Raw genomic sequence first — 20,465 nt, forward strand, 5'->3', positions numbered from 1 at the left:
ATAATTCGTGTAAAATTTTATGTATATTATGCCTAAGAAGTGGATTCGGTTGCTAAGTGTTCGATTCCCGCATATGTTATTGAGAGAACGGAGAGATCTATCCCTAATTTATCGTTCCCTATCCCGATAGATGCTTAAATATAAAAGTAAATCATCAAAAATACAAACCACATTTACTGTATCACTTAAGTTAACCAAACCGACAAATGACTAAATAAAATACACAAAATTAAAATTCGATATAAATTAATATCGATAGTCATTAATTGTTCTGTACGAACCGCCAGCGGCTAGTCTACGTGCATTATTCATTAGATGGCTGTCACCTGGTTGCATCGAAAAAAAATATTATTCTCAAGTAGAAACATGATTTTAGTCACTTAAATAAGGGATATAAATAGAATATATTTGCCATAAACACTTATAAAATGGCTATATTATTTTAAGTGATAGCAAATGAAACATTTAATATCTTCCTTGCGTGTTCAACGTGTCATGCCTCCAGTATTTTGGCGGAGAGTAGGGAACGAAAGTGTCTTAATGGGAACGGAGTGTCTTAACACTAGGATCCCAGATTACCTTTGCCTACCTATGTGCGGGAAACAGCGTGAAGATTAAAAAATGCTTACATTCAAATCATCTTTAGAAGTTTTACTCTTAATCACAGAGTGGCGTTAGACTGACTTTCAATTCTTCTCCTAAAATTAGCCATAATGCCTAAGTTACATATAAATTGTAAAAACCCGTTATGTAAATATAGAGTAAATATTTACATTAATTAAATTATTAGAATTGGTATGAGCTAATGTTGATGAACAATATCGATGATTCTAGTGGTATTTTTATAGTATTATTGTAGGATATGTATTAAAAGCTTGGTGACAATAAAAGTAAAATGACAATATAAATATGTTCATAAGTTATAATATTTCAATAAATAAACACAAAACAAATGGAGATAATAGACAGAACATTTACTTAAGCAGTAAAATGAAGAACAGCCTATTCACGTCAGAAAAATGAGCCATCTCCATATCCTCCGTATCACGATAGTTTCTTCGAAAAGTCTTCTTTTTTTAGCTTCACGCTGTACCCCACATATAGCAGAATAGGAAGAGAGAACCAGGTGTTCAGGCACTTGATTCCTCACTTTTCCGAGATACTGCACGGTTAGTGGTGGAACTGAACGCCGTGATTTGTACTGCTAAAACAATTCATTCGTCCAGGAAGGAATCGAACCTATTATAGCTATTTACGTCCAAACATTATGCCTTACCTTACATTATAAATAGGATATATCCCATTATTTTTAATTTCGTATTACCATATCCTAGACAGATACGTTGCATGAAGAAAATAAAAGCATTTTACAGTCACCTACTTAAAGGTTTTTTGTATGGCGAAACCAAAACATAGATTTTCTTTAACCATTGCGAGAAAACATTGATATTTATTTATCCAGGAGTTATATTTGAAAAGTCTAATCAAATATTGAAAGTATCAAATTCAACCAGAGTCTCACCACGCCATGACAATATTATTAGGAGGAATTACCATTTCCTATCTTCAACAATGATAATAATGGTAAATACTGAATGAGCATTATTTATGATTTGTACGTCAAACTGTATATTTAATTTTTCAACAACTACTTTTACAGTCCTTTGTTTTTCTAGAGCGATAGATTCATTAGTTATTGTAATTAAGGTTTTTTCATTTTCATGGCTAAAAGCAATGACACGCGATCTCTGGGCTTATTATGAATTGTAAACAAAAATAATAGGTTGTTATATATAATGGGTACTTATGCTTTGTATAGATATACATATAAATCAGCTTCACGCTGTATCCCGCACCGGCAGGATACGCAGAGAGAACTTAGTGTAAAGACACTCCGTTCCTCACTTTCCGCTGAATTCTGGAGGCATTACGTTTTGAATGGCGGAACTTGACGCCGCGTTTTGCTTCCTTTCACCAGAACCAGAGCGAAGAAATGAAAATATAAATTTAAATAATTATTTCATTTCCTTGAGTGGGAATCGAACCCACTAGTTGATTTTAAAGTCACACTTTGTACCCCTGCGCCAGGAATGATATTATTCTTAGATACTCTTTAAGTTCTGATGTAGAGCAAGAGCGTCGCTTTTAGTTCTATGCAAGTTTATTAAGCCCATAAATATGATATAAGCAATAGGATAAGTAGTAGTAGTTGTAGTAATAAAGGATAGGAACCTGAGTCATTTATCATTAATTCAAATGTTATCCTCAATGCCATGTAATTTTAGTCTTTTTTTATACGCAACCAAACTCTACCACAGATCTTTTGTACGACAAAATATGAAAAATTATTTCCATCATATTTTCCAAGCGGTTTAATATTCGATAAGTTTATATTCACAAGCAAACTCTACGTTCAAATTGTTACACATTTTATAGAATAATCTTTCCTAAATTTAACCTTAAAAAAAAGATGATATTTGACAGATTAATAAAAAAAAAACGTCAAACAATCCTCCCTTTATTAGTGAAGATAAACAGCAGGTGTATACAAAACAAACACAAACACTACGCACGAGCCTAAAGATTAACATTGAAAGAACCTATTTATAAATATCACCTTACTTTAAATGTCGTCGCTTTTAATTAAATTAGATTGTTCTGTTTGATTTATTTATCGTTCATTCAATATTTACAATCTTTAAAACAGTCACTTCCCTTAAAAATAGTTCTTATAAAATAAAGAAAAAATAAAATTTTAAAAAATACTTTTAAAAATACTACGTCGTAGTAGCTTTTTGAAATTAAAATATTTCATTCAAAAAATTTTGAAGGTTATCATGACTCACTTATGTAATAAAAGTATTTAAAAATGTGTAAAATAAATTCTTTACGTTCTTTTTCATTCATAAAAATAGTACTTTTTTTAACACAAAAAGAAGTTTCGCTATATGAAAATTTATATACAAAGCAATAGCGAATGGTAATAGAGGCAAAAGTCTTCCTGATCCTCGGTTGACCTTCGAGTATATATTATCAAAGATAATGGAGGAAGGTCACGTAAAACGCCTAAGGACCCCTTAGAAGTCATGTACGATGGTTGATGACATTGAAAAAGCTTTACTTATATCACACGCTCAGTGACTTAAAAAATTGGTGGATAATAGTGTGTCTTAAAATTATGGCCCTTATTTATAAATCGCTCTCAAGCCTGAGACAAAAACGGCATCTCAAGAGAGATCTCAAATTTGAGAGCGCTTTATAAATACAGGCATAGGTTCCTCCAGCTTCAAAAAATCAGCGTTAATATCCTATCTTTCCCTGTTTAGCATTTTCATGTTTCATCAGTTATGTGAAAAAGATTGAAAATATTATTTTATCTTTCAATAAAATCTCAAAACAATATTTTTACCAGAATTTTCTATCGTGAGGTACTAAATCGTGTCTTGCTATATAAATTTCATTAGATATCTATACTTATTCAATTAATTTACAAAATAGTACTAATGAAACACGTCAAAATACTAGATCGTCTATTCTTGTATTGAACTTAGAAGTTCAATATCCTTATAATGTCCCAATTTGTTTTCTAACATCATAATAAATGATTGGACCAAATGGCATGGCGCTAAGTAGATGATTCGTTTCTATTCATTCATATTTCGTTCACTTATAAAAATAAATCAGCTTCACGTTGTATCCCGCATACAGCAGGATAGGCAGAGAGCCTAGTGTTAAGACACTTCGTTCCTCACTTTTCGCCGAATTTTTACAGCCATTGCGTCTTGAGGGGCGAAACTCAACGCCAAAGAAGAAATGACAATAATAATTCGTTCCATCGAGTGGGGATCGAACCCACAACCATCGCGATACAGTGACACCCTTGTTCCCCTGCGACACGAGGGCATCTAGAAAATAATTAATCAAATATTATCTAAGTTATCTAAGTTATTAAGTACTAAGTTCTTAAAATAAAATCTTAAAATGTCTTTTTTTCAGCATCACGCTGCAGCCTTTATGTAGAAGAAGACAACAGCGAGGAGTGATTTACAAGTAAAATGTAATTTATAATACATTAACACATCTAAAATCGACTAAAAACAAATATCAATATATTTTATAATTTCAACTCCATTAATAAAAATATTCATTTGATAAAGTTTTGTATCTGACAATCTTAGAAGCAATAACAATAAAATATAATTTAATTATTATTTAAGCAGATAAGAATTCTCTGTCTGCTTCGTTAGGAATACAACGTAAAGTAAGAATTTATTATGAATACCAAGATGACACAGAATAACTAGTGATCCAACTCTCCTGCTTCCTTTAAGATAGACCTTAAGTTCTGTATGGTAGACCCAACATTGTCTAGGTTAGCTTCAAGAAAAATATTTATTGAAGGCCGCTAGTATTAAATATTTCTTTCCCTCTCGTGGGAATCGAACCCATAACCGTCGCTTTATAGTCACACGCTTCCACTGTACTACGACGGCCTCTTGAATAAATTTATACATATATACTATATATATTATCAGAACTTCTGTCGGGAATGCGGTGTGGTCGATCATAAAGTTTATTGCAGTTTTCACCCGGAAACTGGGTTTCCACGGCCTTTCACTTGGCCCGAGAAAACAGCTATAGTTACTTTGAACTTAGCTAGTAATATGGAGACTATACTTTAATAATAATATATATTTTATATGATTGTTATTTATATAGTAAAGGCCTTAATTATTACAAGAGTGACTGCAACGCGACGGTTGTGAGTTCGATCCCCACTCGAGGAAGTGAAATATTTATTTTATATATATATAATACAAGTATAATATAATATAATACAAGTCGTCGATTTTCACGTTATATTATTTATATACACCTAATACAAGTACGTCAATAGGTAAAACACTACATAGATGAACTTAAATGTCAAGCAGATACGCGTGACGTCAACAGGTGGACGGTCTGCGGCTTTCTTACGTTAACCTACTTTGCGAACAGAGTAGTCGTGGATACGACAATCATTGTAAAAATGTTGTAAGAAAATTTTATATGAATGTATTTCTGAGGCCGTATAGTCAATGCGACAGTTGTAGATTCGATTCCCATTCTGGGGGAAATTAGTGGCTTAACACTAAAATGCCTCTGCCAAAAACAATAATGTATATCATTCATAGACATAAAAGACTTTCCTAATTTAATAAGTTTTGACTTATAATAAAGAATTGAGAATGAATATTTAGCAGCAGAAATTGAACCTGAAACCTAATATGAGCAAAGAGCGGTAATAGATAAGATATCATTGTTTTTCTTATATAAATTAATAATAAAATATGTTTATATTTTAATTCTGAATATTGTGTACGTGTGTGTAACGACATCCAAGCTAAAAGATTTTTTCTGGTAATAATTTTATAAATCCCACATAATATACAGATAATAAAATTTTATTATTTTATTTTATTGAAAGATTTTCGTTATTTATACAATATTGTACATTATAAAATTAATGTCTATTTTACGAATCTTACATATATCTAAAGAAAAGTTTTTTTTTATTATATTAAAAACTACATATTTGAAACGTACATTAATACCAACTAATACCGAATGAATAAAAAATATATAAAATAAAATAAAAATATATAATTGTTTACTAATGATTTATGACAGAAATATTTTAATTGCAAGTTTAAATCAATTATACCACATATTACTGATTACTTAAGGAAAACAAGCATAACTTTGAGATAAAGTACGCAAAGATTATATTACAAGACAAAATGCAAACTTGGTTATATAATATGAGGCCAACGTTGCAAAGTGGGACGTTTTACGCGATGGAAGCGGGTTCGATTCCGACACATCTAATTGAATTATTTTAATTTCTCAGCTCTATCAAAAGACAAAGCGCAGTTGACTTCCGTTACTCAACATGCAATATCTTGAATACAGGCGAAAAGTGGAGAACGGAATACCTTGACACTAAGTTCGCACGAAAACTAAGCAAAATTTAAATAAAAAAGGCAGTCTCTATATAATTTTCTGTTTAAACTGTATCTAAACAAAGGTATATGAAGCATCATTGCCACTCTCTCCACGGCGCGGAAACTGCAGTCTTGAATATATTTACTAACACTCATTACTTCTACTAGTTAAATATATTATACGTATACATTTAGATAAATATTATCTATCTTCATATGTATGTAACCAATAAGTACAGTAAAAGTGCATTTTGAACCTACCTCACGCTAACTAGCTTCACGATGTGACACTATCTGTGATCTAGTGTTAAAACACTCCGCTCTCAGCTTTTCCCCCTTTTGCTACGGAACCATTGGATCCACAGCTTCATGGCTTACCGTCTCACGATGGCCTCTATATTTATAATATTGGAAACTATATTTGAAATTCGATTTTCTCACAAGTACAAACGAGGTCGCATAGTTAAAATGTTATATCATATTAAAAATATATATATTTTGGCTTTATTTAAATAGCTGATATAATATAACCTTTTATCACTTCATCGACATTAATAAATTACATAGTGACTGGAACAAACGAGAACGACTTTAATTAAAATCTTAAACTTATTTAATCGCGTTTTTACAATCCACTGTGGAATTTTAATACTTATTCCTTGTCCTACAAAAGAACCTTGCAATTTGGATGTGAGAAGAATGTGTAACATTTATTTATATTTCAACTTTTGAAATTATATAAATACCTTGTTTTATTACTACATACACTCAATTTGTTCAATAATTAAACTTACAAGTGTTTTAAGTTGAAATAAACTAACCTATTTCTTCGAAATAAAAATCAGCTCTACGCTGTATCCCGCACACAGTGGGTAGGCAGAGGAAACCTAGAGTTAAGACACTCCGTTCCCCACTTTCTGCCGATTTCTGGATTTTTTTTCTTCGAAATATGTATGTATATACATAATTATATTTGTCACTTTTAATTACTTTACGTGTCCCTACAGTTTCCGTCTAATTTTTGATACTAAACTACTATGAATGAAAATCAAACTCACATCCGTTGAGTTGCCTCAAACATGTAAACTAAATTAATTTTCTAGAAAATTTTCCCTGTTTCTCCCATTTATTTGGTGCATTTTAGTTAAAAATAGTTATGCAGTTACAGTTAATACCTACATGTATATTATTTTTGAGAACTTTCAAGGTTTTTCAGTCATCATTATTTTTTAATTGCTGTAAGCTAAAAATAAACATGTGGTACGATTTTGGATCGAAAAAACAAAACAAGAATTTTAAAAAGTATTTTCAGACTTAATATAGGTCCAATAAATGTGACAAAATTCCTTTTTTTCTATAGACAAGAATGTAAGAAGATTAAAATTTAATATAGAAATATTTTTATAGCTTCACGCTGTATAACGCACATAAGGAAGCTCCGACGTAGTGTTAAGACACTCCGTTCCCTTTCCCCACTTTCCGCATAATTCTGTGCGGAAGTAACTCAATCACGCTGCTCTTTGCCTCTTTACCAGAGCGGAAAAATTAAAATATGAAATGTTTCATTCCGTCGAGTGGGAATCGAACCCGCAACCTGTCGCGTTTACATTCGCACGCTTGTGCCCCAGCACAATGACTGACCTCTTTCTCTCTTTTAAGCAAAAAGGTGGTAAATATAATTACAGTATTACGCAAGCGCCATACGACTTCCAGCCGCATACTACAAGTCTTGCATACTAAGCTTAGTAAAAACATATTGAGAATCAATAACTTATAAATATAATAGAGATAAAGAGGAGCAGTTTTTATAATGTTATAATTTTTATATATAAAGAGGCCATCGTCTGAATGTAAACGTGTAGGTTGTGGATTCGAATTCATTCGGGGGGTGAATTATTTACTTCCTCTGATAACAAAACAATGCGTGGCTTAGAATTCCGCTACTTAAAAAAAATATCTTAAAAAAATTTTGGACGTTTTTTAGAACACTTCCTACATACTAGGTTCCCTATATAAACTATCAAGTGAAGTTGACTTTGACTAAAAGTCTATCTGAGAATATTTGTAAAACTAATAGTGTGAAGACAAGATAATTTGATTTTCTTGAACGATGAGGTAACAAAATTATAACTTTCATATTGTAAAGGGAAACTCTTAATGTTCTCGTCGGCTCTTTTGACAAGTGCTTTCCAACGTATATTTGAACAAAATAATATTTAAATTGACAAGTCAAATTAGTATAAATAATTTTCATGCTATCAAGTAGTGTTCCTACATTACAAAAACGTACGATAACGGAGACACATATCACAAAATTTTATCACTTAACTTTTTAAGATGCAATAACTACAGAAAATGAAAATAAAGCGCCATATTTGAACTAAATGTATGAACTACATATTTCCTGTGAAAGCAAAATGCATTTTTGTTCAGAGAACTTTGATCCAAAATGGCCTAAAGTTCTTTAATTCGACCGTAAACATACTCGAACATTCTTAACATGATATGGCTTATGAGTAATTATTTCTTATCTTTACCATTTATAAAGGTGGCAAAATTTTGTTTATTTGCTTCATACTGTATTTCGTATATAACAGAGTATACAGAGAGAACAAAGGGTAAGACATGAAGAAAATGGGGAATTTTCTAGTCAATTTACGAGACATTGAGTATTTAAGCGGCAGAACTTAACGCCGTGTTTAATCTTGTTACCAAAGAGAGGAAAAATCTGGTCTTATACCGAGTGGGAATCGAATCCACAACCGTCGTGTTTACAGTCAGACTTTGTACCGCTGGCGCTGCACTACGACAACCTCTATTAAAATATTTTTTTAAGTTTAACAATAGTTAAACTTAAATAAATATTTCAACATTATTACAACAAAATTTTACGCAATTCTTAAAATAAAATCATATATTTATAGATAATTATTAAAACTCTACAAATTACTATTTCCTAGACACTAAAAATAGCACGATTAGTGCCTTATTGAATAAATTTAATAATATAAATTTCTAATCCAATATTAAATTTAAATTAACTATCACATTTGCACGTTTATTAAACTCGAAGACACAGCGAAGGAAAGGGATATCATATTTAAATCGCATACAGAGTGAGCGAGACGAAAAATAGGCATGTGTGCGTGGAAAGCAGTTTTCTGCCGGGGAAAAAGGAAATGTCTAGTGCCTCCTACACTCTAATGGCTGCTGGGCTGTAGGGTGACAAGCCTCGTGTTTTCACCTCATTTCCTGGTGTAAAAATACTAAATTGTATAAATACAATTTATTTATACAACTTAATGTTTCACTATATCAATATTGATAAATATGTCAGCTCGTATACACTAGAAACATGTTCAAGAATGATTTGTTGGAACGGCTGTTACTTCTATATTAATATAACGAAAACAAATTAAATACATGTGTACGTTTGAAATTTTAAATAATTAATGCTAATGGAATAGTATTTTATTTATTTATTCCTAAATAAAATACTATACCATTTTGAACGCCTAAAATATATCAATTCTAAAAGGTTTTAAAAATTATGAAGCGAACGATTAAGGACCCAATTTATAACTAATATTAATTTCGCACCTTTGTAATGGAGCAGGTGATACCCATATGCGCCGCGCTGGGCCAGTCGATCTTGTTTTAGAGCCATCGAACATATGCTGTATTTATTTTTTAGGCTGACTATTTTTCAATGGGACCGCTGAGCCGCTACGAAATGTGTGCGGTCATGGTAACCCTTTCAATTACAGCATTCGGAAAAGTGTTTTCTAACGTTATGTCCACTCGCCGCGAGATGGCGGCTGCGGAAGGCGCTTTCATCATATAAACCTGCGCCCGCGCCGCAGCGCGCACAGCCCGGCAGGTCGCACGCGCGGACAGACCATTGTGCAGATACAAATAACCCTTACATCGCGACTCGTGCACGGAACGAACTTTTGTGTTAAACTGTGCTACGCAATGGATATAGTTACTCTTGACCCGACTGGACTATATTAAAAGATTCTGTCAACATCAACATGGATGTACTGACACTCGATCCCACCGGCCAGTATTGACTTCCGATGGCCGACAAGAGTTTGGACCCGACCGGTGTGTATTGAATTTTCTTATTAGAATCTTTTTACCAAAATGGATGTTTACGTACTGGATCCTACTGGGCAATATTAAGAAACAAAAATGATCGGGCTCGACCCCACTGAAATCTACTAAACCTTTCCACCTTCTATGAGGCAATATGTGCTGTGGCAGACGGAGAATCTCGACTGGCACGCGCCCGGAAGAAACATCTTCTTGCAGAAAACGGAGGAACTCCGTCTAACAGAACATGATTGACGGGCAAATAATCACAACAGCTGTAAATAGTTCGAGTAGAATGAAGAAGAAGGGAGGCGTATTCACAAGGTCATCGGATGGAAATCAGCTGACTTGCGCGCCGCGTGCTATCCGGAAATGCAGGCATATAGGAAAAATACTCTGTTCAGAAAATTCAACACCCAAAAATGGCTATGGAAGATCTTCTTTGTATTGAAGTAAGTATTCTTATTTCGTCTTCTTCCTCGAAACAGTGCAGTCCCTGAATTTTAAATTGGTTTGTTTAAAATGTCTGACAAATCATTGCTATTTATACTTCAATATGCACTTTATTTCCATGAAATTCCATGAAGAGTTTTATGCATGAATGATTATATCGTTGAAAATTTTTTGGATTGGATATTTTTAGAGTAAAATATTATCGTTTATTACCATTAAACACATGCTAGGTCTTTGTCCTTGAGTTTTAAGTATTTTCAAGTAAATAATAAAATGATTCATTAGAATGGTTTCGTTCCTACCATTTTATTTATTTTATAATTTTATCAATGCGGTTGGGGTTTTCTGTTCTGCCCGAATTTCGGCCAGTATCGCAATTTTTATGGCACCGACCGCGGGTTCGTTGACCGGACATATTTTATTTCATCGCGCGCTTCCACGTACACACACAAACTGCACACACACATACAAGTAGACGAAAGCACGCACACTATCACACCAGATCTCCGCATGTTTGCGTCCAGTTTCGCAAAAACATTGCATCGCACTCATTTGTATTATGAATGTTCTCGTTTAATTCATAACAATTAATAGCTATTGTTGCATATATAACTAGTTCAGGTAAAGGCGGGGTTGAAAACCGACGTCAGGTCTATAATATCTCATCAAATTTTAAAGTAACAATTTTTAAAGTTACCCTTTTTTAATAATTATATTATTTTACATACAAACCAGCGTATGTTGTCCATTTTGTTGGAACTTGGCCAGTGTCATAACATTTCCAGATTATTAAAACGCGTAATGCGTCTGTGTTTGCCGAAATATCCAGTTCAACAACCCGGCGCGCGGCCGATCGGGAGTTCAAAATAGACGCGAACGCGGTCCGATGCTTCGGCGACACTCGAAAATGCTCATCACCGCACCTTAATTCCCGCCTTTATTAGACCACAGATTACGAATCAATTTAAATAAAATCAACAGATTATTACAGGCAACAATTAAATATATTTTACGTAATTACGGACGTCGTTTCAGTTTTGAGTATATATTTTTTTTTGTGAATCACATTTTTAACTTAATTTTGCACATGAGGAGATTACACGATGACGACGTTGAACCTCCTTGACCTCGGTCCACTGCAGCGTGGCCTGTTTTTGGGTTGCGTCATCGTAGGTCACTACCTCCCTACCCTAGCCATATTTTTTTGCTCATAAACTTATGCTCCGCACGTGGCCGTCTTCCTTTGTTAGATCATTTAAACTCATACCAGCTATTTTGGTAACTTTATATGGCTAAGACGAGTTGTGTTGTAAGTTAATGTGGCGTAATTAGATTGTGATAACCTGAGCTAAGCGACGATACGTTTTTATCTCCATTTACATTGTTTTATGTAACATTGTTGGAGTTGTTTCTATGGAAATGTCTATCTTTTATCAAATACGAGTATTGTTTCAGTAGGTACTTACTTCTTGTTTTAAACAAAAAACGACTAACAAGTTTTGCACATGTTTGATTTAGTTTTTCTAATAACACTTCTTGTGCTTATTAAAGAAGTTTTTTTTATGTTCTCGCATCTTAATATTGAATTGGAAAATAGATTCCAGTAATATATCAGTCTATTGGGTAACCCATGTTAATGACTTTGGATAATGGACGGCGAACTGCGATGCCGCACTTTATTTTTCTGAGCAGCAATTAAGTTTATAGCCACAGCATATAATTGGACACCCCAGTACCCCCCCCCCCCTCCCCCCAACTGTGACACAATGACGTCATCGTGATAATTGCTGTCATCTAAATAATGCATTTATGCAATGTTTACATTGCATTCTACTTTCTATCATCGCCTCAGGTCGTTAGTCCTCTGTTAACATCTTTAAACTGTTCGCCAAAATTTTAATGAAATATTATACACCGGATATGAGGTGGTTAATTGTTCACGCGGTTTAAATCCCTATAACATATATTATTCGTCTTAATGCATAATTTATTGCGATTTTAATTATAAAAAAATAAAGAAATATCAATGTAATACATATATTTCATTTTTATTTTTTTAAAACTTCGTAGTAAGCCTAAAGGTGGTCGTAAATCGCCATTTGTTCGCTATGCAAAGCAAGTATTTCTAAAAATATATTAAAATACATGTAACAATATAATCGTTCGCCGCCATTTTTTCTTTATACATACTAGAAGTTCATGAATTGATGTTGAAAATATGCATTTTTTGCGATGCAAAGTACATGTCGCGCACAAAGGTGCAATACAAGGTCGGAGAGCAGGTGGCGGCTCTAATTAAAGGTAAATGTTTAAATAATTAAATGAACACTAGGTAGGTATTGTACGGGCAGGTGCCTTTTTACTTATGCAAGAATAAAATCATTATTTACGTACCAAATTACGGGCATTAATCGACGCTCTGGTATGAGAGGCGCGCATAAATTACTAGATTGCATTAGCTTTTGACATCCCTATTTCTTATTTAATGATAAAAAAATATTATAATAATTACTAATTAGATCACATATTATATTATTCTAAAAAATCGTGTGTTCATTATATTTTTTATACATTAATTACATTGATATATAAATCGTTTTACACTTGTACTCTCGCGCTTCTTTTCAACAAATTTAGGGTAAAGTCCAAAATATTTCTCTAAACAAGACTGGAATCGGCAGCACTGACTGACCACCACCGAAATCAACAGCCTTGATAGGACACCAAGAAGAACATTTACGTTTCCTTATAATCATCATCAGGTCACATGACCTAGCATCTTCATTTCACGATATTACCTATGAAATATGTATAGAGATAGAATCTTTCGACAAAATATTTTAAGGAGTCAACAAACCTTGGTCAAGGAACTGGTTCTTTTATTAGTTTGAACTCAAATATTTTATTTGACTATTCTAATGTAATATCGAATCGTCGATGACTGTTTCTGGGTTTAATAACATCCAAATTATGTTTTGTTTTTTATTGTGATGATTTAATTTTCCTATATGGTTGTCTTTATTTAATTGGTTTTGAGGAAAATATTGCTAGAAATAGCAATCATTATCAATCATTAGAACAATTTTTAATTGACGGTTGTAGCGCAGGGGCTCAAGCGTGTGACGCTACGGTCATAAACGCATTGTGGGTTCGATTTCCGCTCGAGAAAATGAAATATTTAAAATCTCCATTTCTTTATGGTGTTGGGCCAAAATGTCACTCGATACCCAACGCCTTCAGAATTCGGCAGAATGTGGGGAGCCGGCTCCATCTGCCTGCCCTGCTACATACGGCATACAGCATGATACTGGATTTTGTAATACGATAAATGTATGTTCTATTTTTCGTATCCGAATTATTGTATTGGATGCGTTACATACTTTACATAACGAAGGCCCTGCAATAATAATACTATTAAAAAAATCCCACTCCATTGAGTGGATTGAGTGAGATTTTTAAACTTCATTAAATTTAAGAATCTCAATATCAATATCAAGCTTATAAAATACCTTTCAGCCGCCAACCTGTATAACTATCTTACTTTTAACTTACACGATTTCACATATAATAAATATTTAAAATAAAATTTAAATTATCATAAATATTCTTGCGCTACTATAAAAGGTCTTGTATGTGCAAGCATTACGTTAAAGCAATGTCAATATCGATATAAAACACCAACTCGATATAATAAACTCGCATTTCATACATTTTAATCGATATAATTAATGTCAATTTTCGTCCTTTTACCAATTGCATAGCAGATGCATAAAGATTAAGAAATCAAGTTGCAACACGAAACATCAAAGGCCGAATGCAATGTGGGTCAGACTTTAGACCCAGACTTAGCATTACATATCAACCTTGCCGGAGTTTAGTTGCATAAGTCCTTTCATAATAGTTGCCGTAATGGCGGGTCAGCGTCGGTGCTGTGGCTACCGTGTATTTACATTTTAATTATCGATATCGCCTCAATACCAAGATGGCGTTGAAAAGCCTTGACTTTAAATACTTTTGGTCGCGCAAAAACTCTGATTTCGGTAATTACAAGTTATAAAATATAAATATTAAATAACACTGTTCTACATAAATAATTAAGTCTCGTTTGACATTGGTTAGTTACTATTAAGGCTAAACACAAATTTGGAGTTAATATGTTTAATTATTACTTTTTTTAATAATTATGTAAATTAAGCTGTTAGATTATAAAATACGTTAATACTTTTGAGTAATTAATTTCATAATTTTAGAGCGTCCTATTCTATGTTATTGACATGAATTTTAAATTGATTTTTACTGCAGATGTGTATTTCGATTTTTTTTAGTGGCCCCAAGGATGTCTGCTTTCATAATTTAAAACAAAAATATCAAGTTATGTTTATTTTCTGTATTTCCTTTTTACATGAGGCATACAATGATGAAATATTCTTATCATTATAAAATTATAATTTTTTTAAAAGAAAATTTAATACGTATTATTTATTTATCGTCTGATCTTACCCCCATCTAGCATCTAAGCTATGTTTTTCTGTCGGTATTCGTCATCTATCAAGTCATTGACACCACTGCACCAACGATACGGGAGATGAAGCAAAGCGGTTCAATAAACTCTGCATACACCTAATCAGAGTAATTCACGAAGACTATACCAAGAAAATTATCTATCTACTATGTTTTAAGTAAAAATATTTAAATATTTACTTTACAGCCTATGTTATCTTTTTTGTTATATTATAAACAGTAAATCAAACAATCAAAGTTATGTCAAATAGCAACAGCACAACTCCAAACAACTGTTCGAAATACAAAATATAATAGTTTTTTTTTTATAATTGTAGCTAATGCCAAACTACATTCAGCCTAACGCTCTCATTTTAATCGATAATTAGTACTTTACAAGCATTATGCAAAACCGCCATAAAGAAAATTAGTACAGCATACAAAATAGTTAATTCTTTAGGAAACAAAGTTTAGCGCTCAGATATGGTAATGTAATATGAAAACTAAGCTGGCCTAGCCTTAACTAACCTTATCAGTATCGTATATAATGTCACTTCCATCCGCTTATGCCAGCCTAGTACTTGAAACATAGCGTCGGCTCACGAACAAAATAAACGTACACAGATGTAAAATACACACAGAAGTGCGGAACTCTCTCAGTGCGGTCCAAGAGTTGTGGCCACTCAGAAGTTAGTCTTTCTAAGCTTTTGAGCATTGATCACTCGGGAAAATAATATTAAAAAATAAGAAAAAATTAAATATCAAATCTTCGTCCCCTTGTTAGCTAAGTTCAGGGCGACCACGACTCGCCGACGGCACTGTAATTCGGGTGTTTGCAAGTGTATGGCAGAGCGTGTCTGTACACCGCGTGTTAACGTTTCCGCATAACGCAAACACGTCAAGCGTGCTGGGATCGTCAACCTTACGAATTAGAAAAAACGTCGTTTTACACCTCCTATCTTATTTATCTGCCTATCGGCCATGTTTTACTTAATCTAGAATATAATATAACTATTATTTAATTTTTTTTTTGTGAATAGTAAAAAATATATACATACATATAATTTTAATTTGTGATTATTTAATCCCAAAATAGATAAATATTATGGTATTTAAATAACTATACATGTATAAGTAAAAACATAAATTAAATTCATATATACATAAATTAAATTAATTAAAGTCCAACAAGTAATCGTCCAGAGAGATTGAACCCACCACCAAATAAACCAATATGATAATTATTAATTGGTGATTTAAAAAAAAACTATTTAAAATGTGATTAAAAAATATATTTAATTATAGATAAACATCATTACACCTTATCAAACCTATTTATATACGTAAAGAGATATATATTGTCACAAAAACTCGATACTAAATGGAATGCGTCAAAATGTCGTCAGCTCCGATTGTATTACACTACGTTACGAGTGTGTGTTCTAAAGTATAAACACACTGTATAATGGTTACGTCACAAGCCAACCTCTTGGCAATATCTGCGAGCCTGGTACCTCGTCTCCCCGTAATAAGCTGAGATAACTCGCTTTTCTTGATCTTAAGGAACGGGCATTATTTATTTATTAACTTCCGCGTATCTTTTCGCGTTCGACGTTTGAAAATAGAAAGATTTATTTATAGCCACAGATTTAATTACAGTTTATGATTAACAGATAATTATTAATATTTTTTTACTTTAATTTACGAAAACTAAATAAATAAATAAATCTACGAATTAAACGCGAAAAAATATTATTGTAATATAATTAATTATTTATTGTGTTAAAATCTAAAACAAAAAACAATTTCAGAACTGTGTATATTATTATTTTTGCCCTAAATACCAAAAAAAATCTGGGGAAATTAAAATTTCTGGGGAAAATTTTACCTTATCAGATTTAAAATATGACTATATTGTAGCAGTTCATTATAACTATACAATTAAAGTTGTACCTAATAGTATAAAAAATAATATTAGTATTAGTTTTAAATGAATCCAAATGACAACACTCTAAGTTTAAGAGTGTTGCAAAGAACCAACAGAACTCCTCGTCACATCTGTTCTCCTGGTACACAGTGTTCTAGTTGAAGATCCAAGCGATCGTAAGACAGAGCGAGATGGTAATTTGTTTGAATAATGAATTCCATATCAAATTGAATTTATTTTTTATATGACGAGAATCTCGATTTTTTTTATTATTTTTTTTAAATTTAGAAGTTACCCATAGCGCCATCTATTGTGGACTAGGTTAAACTTAAAAATATATTTTAAAGAAGGTAGACTGTGAGAGAGAAACTTGCTTAACTTTTTTCACACGAACTTAATTTGACATCAATTCTCAATAAAACCGTTTAAAAACAAAGTAGAAGATGTATTTTTCTAATAATCATAATTTTTTTAAATTCGATTTAAAAAAATTATGATGATGGTGTTTTTTTATAATTAAAAAATAATAAAATATTGGTAATTTTTGCAGATTTTTTTAATTCAATGTACAAAGCTCAATTAATTAACTGGCAAAGACAAGAGGTTCTGCTAGTTAACCTATATATTCGTCAATTTATTTATATATTAGTTTAATCGAACAGGTGTATGCCTGCTAATCCAAGGATGGTTTCAAGACATGACGACATGTTCATAAAACTTTTGTAATTGAAAATTACTTCAGGCTATATATTATCATTAATTATTAATTGTTAGTTATCTTCATCTTCTCTTGCAACATAAAATAAACTTTACAAGTGAAAGCCTCGCATTTGTTTCGGGACAGATAATTAATTTAACTTAACTCGTACAGATAACTCGATATTTAATCGATTTCAATTCCGATGCCTAAACAACTAGTAACAGACAAACAATATTTTGCATCATTAAATTGCGATTAAAGTATTATAAGCACAATGTTTACTGATCATTATAGAAAATGCAGCTTATGTAATGTATACGTAACCACACTTCCTTTTCACATAACCTAAGTGCAGTCTTTATGTCATCATTTGAGCTCGCTTCCCATAATGCAGAGACGGCGTTTTTTTTAATTACTTTAAGTAATTTCATGACGTCCTTAAAGGTACCGCCTTTCGAACAATAGCTACAACCGTGGCCTATCTAGAAACAATTAAGTTGCGCAAACAGAAAGAGATTTTTGTTTTTAACAAACGAACACTTTTTTGCAATTTTAATGGTAAAAAGTGATTGCAAAAAATGACTATAAAGTAATAAAATGTGCCCCATACGCAATAGAACTGAGATAACTTTTAACACTGAACTATTATTTGGTGAATATTTTTATTTTTTGTTTCGTCATTGTTTAACATTTGCAAAGGCATGCCGACACAATGCAATGCAACAAATTCACACAATGTTCTTCAATTTGCGTATCTAAAGATGCAATTTTTAATATATTAAAAAATAAATACTTATCTTTAACTTTTAGCATTCTTGTTATTTTCCTAAGGTCTAATTATTATTATTATCTCATCTAAAAATATATTTTTGTGACGCACATGCGTTTTAAATACCTTAATTATACCAAGTTTATTAAAAACATAAAATATAGATCATAAAACATTATAATTTACAATACAAAAAGCATAAGGCCTATTAAATATCAATAAAATTACATTAAATAAAAAAAATGTTAATATAGTATGTTAAGGCTTTAAGAGTCAATAAAAGCGCTGGCCACCTGACATACTCGTATTGACCAATGAAAACTGGCCTTAAGGTTTTTAGGCATGTAATATGAAAAATATAATGTTGACGAGGCGGTTTACTCATATAATTAAGTATGTATTGCTATTTGATAAAACCTATAATTTTTGTTGTTTTTTACTTTTGACGTCATTATTACCTAATTGGAAACAGAATGAGTTCCACTGCCGTTAAGGGAATGATTACATTTCAAATATTTTTCAATTTCTTAAGTTAAAGCACGGGGTTAAGCTCCGCCACTCACCATGGGTGCTCTAAAATGGGACGACAGAGAAATCGTTTTAACAAATTGTCTTTCTCATTCTAGAATGCGGGGAAGGCGACGTTATAAAATAAAAATATACTTTGATATACACACTTTTAATAGTATCGTGATAGGTTTAGTTATTATAATTATAAATTATTACTTTTTTTATATTTTTATATTAATTGTATTCTCTTCTCTTTTCAGATATACTCCTACTGCTTCAAGCATTCTTGTCACCAGCGCTTTCGGTGGCCCTTCAATGTTTATCAATACTCACTAGATATAAGATATACTTGACTGAATAAACGTTTTTTCGAGAACTTACATATCTTTCATGCATTTGTATTTTATATAAATTATTTTATTTAATCCTTAAGATAAGTTGATGCAACTTTATCGGCACTTGTAAAATGGATTGCTCTAGAGGTATATTTTTTTTAATTGGTTATAGGTATAGGATAGTTATAATTTACAGATTATAAAGCCATCTTCTTTATGTCAATAAAGTTGCATCGAAACATAGATAATTAAGAATTAAAGACAAGCAAAAAGAGGCAAAGGGTTGTTTTGAATGGTTATCTTCTTGTGACTGTATATTTTATGAGAAACCTTCAAAATTTACCGCATATATAAAGTTTTTTTTTTATATTACGTAGTTATTTAGGTAAATGTTTAGATTTCTGCTAATAACTTTCCGCATAATTCGAGTTACCAATTTGATTTTGCTTGAAAAAAATGTAAATAAAGTATTGCTTACTTCTGCTTCTCTCGTTTTTATATTTTATTTTAATTTAATACATGTTTAATTGATAAGACTGTGTCCAGCCGTCTTTTCACATTTTGATTCAGTGTTGCCATTTAAGACTGAATAAAAATTAAATTAGTTTTAATGGAAGGATAACTATCGCCTTTTTTATTAAAAAAGCCCAGAAAGGATCCCACCCTAGTGTATAACAATATATATTTGTAATAAACTATCAAATAGATTAAGATAATAATAAAGATGTTCTCTATTCATTTGAAAATATTTTTTTATCTACCCAAATCATAAACTCCCTTCCTCTTTTCTTTTTTTTTACTTCACCTTGTATCCTTCACATAGAAGGGAAGACAGAACGAACCTAAGAATCTAGTGTTAAGAAATTTCGTTCCCCAATTCCTAATAATTCCTAATGGTGGATGTCTACGACGCGCTATGGCTCATTATCAGAGGGAGAAATGAAAATAAACAAAAGCGAATGGGAATCTATCCCACAACCATTGCGTTTACAATCGTACGCTTGTGCCCCTCTCTTAATATATTCATCAGTTTGCTCTGGTCTCGAAGCAGAAATACACAATGCCTCCAGAATTAGGCAGAACCTGGCTTGCGGAGTGCCTTAATATTAGGCTACCTACCTGCCTACCCTGATGCATGCGGGAAGAAGATTTTATGTATCAGACAGCACAGACAAAATAAATATTGAATAAG

At 32.1% G+C, this 20,465-nt stretch overlaps 1 long non-coding RNA gene across 1 annotated transcript; it reads left to right on the forward strand.

Moving 5' to 3' along the window:
• The first annotated feature begins 9,644 nt into the window (after positions 1-9,644).
• On the forward strand, positions 9,645-20,019 carry LOC146528393 (uncharacterized). Its single transcript, XR_014879108.1, has 2 exons — positions 9,645-10,091; positions 19,199-20,019. It is a non-coding gene; the product is annotated as an uncharacterized LOC146528393 (long non-coding RNA).
• Positions 20,020-20,465: the final 446 nt, after the last annotated feature.

This window comes from Heliconius melpomene, chromosome 19 (genome assembly GCF_056956725.1).
Source record: "Heliconius melpomene rosina isolate 202511_hmr_F chromosome 19, ASM5695672v1, whole genome shotgun sequence".
Classification (NCBI taxonomy): domain Eukaryota; kingdom Metazoa; phylum Arthropoda; class Insecta; order Lepidoptera; family Nymphalidae; genus Heliconius; species Heliconius melpomene.